Source organism: Ursus americanus, chromosome 3 (genome assembly GCF_024610735.1).
Source record: "Ursus americanus isolate L20-20 chromosome 3, mUrsAme1.1.p, whole genome shotgun sequence".
In the NCBI taxonomy this organism is placed as follows: domain Eukaryota; kingdom Metazoa; phylum Chordata; class Mammalia; order Carnivora; family Ursidae; genus Ursus; species Ursus americanus.
This window is the reverse complement of record NC_142129.1, coordinates 23,123,827-23,126,069: the sequence shown is the minus strand read 5'-3', so window position 1 is coordinate 23,126,069 and position 2,243 is coordinate 23,123,827. Positions and strand designations below refer to the sequence as shown.

The following is a 2,243-nucleotide window of genomic DNA, read 5'->3' as shown; positions in this document are numbered from 1 at the left end:
ATTAATTTGGTAAAGTGATTACACAGAGCCCAGCGCATAGAAGTGCTTGGGAGTCACTTGTCAGCAGGATTGCCAAGTGCCGGACACGAGGCTGGACCCAAAGACCAACAAGACAGGGCTCTGCCCTCTGCAAGCGAGCAGGGCCCGGTGGTGGTGGTGGTGGTGGGTGGGGAGGCGGGGTCATGGATATGGTACAATGGAAGATACAAAAGACAGAGAGCCCGGCAGGGCCCATTGGGTTCTCCCACAAGACCCCAGTTTCTGAAACTTCCCCTCACCCTCACTGGGGAAACTCCCAGCCAGAAGGAACCCACCCAGGCCACACTTAGCTTATTAGCAGGTTTTTTTCCTGCAGCCTCCCTGGGCAGGATGAAGAAGGCAGGCTGGGGTGTGGGAGGGAGCGTGAGTATTTACAGGATGTATTCCCATCTCTAGTTTTCTAGAAAGTCTGGGTAGCTGTGTCTACTGTGTTTAAAACAGACTTCAGATTTAGATAAATGTGCCTCTTGTAAGCTGAATGCAGATCAGTTTTCTTTTCTTAAAATAGGCACGACACCTATCTCACAAGGTTGTTATAAGGCTAAGGAAGATCCGCAAAGCACTGAACACACTACCCAGCCCATGTTAGCAGGAAGGGGCAACTTTCCTATTGAGTGCTTTCCCCCCAGCCTCATGTTGCCGTCATACTAACCCTCTCCTTCGTTCAGCATCTTACAGTCTGCAGACCGCCTTCCCAGACATCGTCTCGCCCGATCCTCAGATTACCCTGCAAGGCACACAGGGCAAGTGTTACCTCCCCAACTGACAGATGAAGAAACTGAGTCAGCGAATGTCTTCTAGTCCAGGCGATCTGGGTCAGTCTTCTGCTTCCTCCTCTAGGAGGCTGATGATGTGGAGGATTTTTTCTGGTGGTCTGATCATGAGGAAAGAAAGAAGTGCTGTTCTTCACGGGGTGCTGGCTCCCTCAGACCTGGGGCTCCCCTGGAAAATGGAGGTTGCTGGAACCTGGCTGCTTCTCTGCCTTTTCTCACCAGCATGCCCGCAAAGTCCGCGTGGTAGCTCCCGGGGGAGAGCCGGCTGGTCCCGGGGAAGGGGCCCGGCCTGGCGCCACAGCGGGCCAGGGAGGGGCGGAGAGAGCCAAGAGAGGCCAAGCCCGCTGGAGTGCAGCTGGCCTGGGCTGCCTGCCAGCCTGGGAGAAGATTCCACCTCTAGGAACCACAAACTGCGCCTGCTGCTGATGTGGCAGGGAAGGCACATCTGGCCAGCCAGACCCATCAGTGGCTCGTTGGTCTAGGGGTATGATTCTCGCTTAGGGTGCGAGAGGTCCCGGGTTCAAATCCCGGACGAGCCCTTGTTTTCTGATTTTTTTTTTTTTCCTGTACTCCAGCATACACTGCCTGCCCTTTTTAGGGGAGAGGCATAAAGATGGCCAAGTGGTGAGTGAATAAAGGACCCTAAGGACAAGCCGCCAGTCATTCTCCCCATTTAGCCATGGACTGTACACACTCCATTTTTTCCACTGAGGCCAAATGGGGCAGGAGGGGACTGGCATGAGGAGCTGAGCTAAAGAAGGTTAGAGTCAAAGGGTTGCATTGTGTTAGGCAAAAAGAGCCTTTTGGGGGGGCTCAGATGAAGAATAAATGATCAGGACAATTTGGGGGGTGGGTCTGGGCCTCTGGAGGTCAAGAAAAGACAAGTTCCTTGTATAAAACTCAAGCTATGAAACGCACTGGATTCGAAGTCCAAAAAGGTAGGATTAAAGTTACAATTTTGAGTCTCAGTTTTCCCATTGAGAAAATGGGAACAGTAATACTTGTTTCTTAGAGTTCTTGGCAGGGTGAAAGCAATTGTATGTGAAAGCCCTTTGCAAACTGTTATGCACCTTACAGACATAGGGATTATTTGGAATAATGCTAAAGAGAAAGCAAATCTAGAGAGGAACTTCTGGCAACACAACAGACTAATGTAGCTATCTCCTCACCCAGCGCCCCCTAAAACACACACAGAAAGGTTGCATAAAGTAGATTTTAAAAATTAGTATTAGAGTGCCTGGCTTAGCTCAGTTGGTAGAGCATGTGACTCTTGATCTTGGGGTTATGAGTTCAAGCCCCACATTGGGTGTAGAGATTTACTTAGAAAAATTAAAAAAAAAACATTAAAACAAAATTAATATTTGAATAATGCAAAAATTTATTTAAAAAAAAAAAAGAAATTCCATGGGGAGCCTGGGGGGCTCAGGTGGT

The 2,243-nt window shown here is 49.6% G+C and overlaps 1 non-coding gene across 1 annotated transcript; it reads left to right on the top strand.

Annotated features, from left to right (window-relative positions):
- The first annotated feature begins 1,279 nt into the window (after positions 1-1,279).
- On the top strand, positions 1,280-1,351 carry TRNAP-AGG (transfer RNA proline (anticodon AGG)). The gene has a single exon. It is a non-coding gene; the product is annotated as a tRNA-Pro (tRNA).
- The last annotated feature ends 892 nt before the right edge of the window (positions 1,352-2,243 follow it).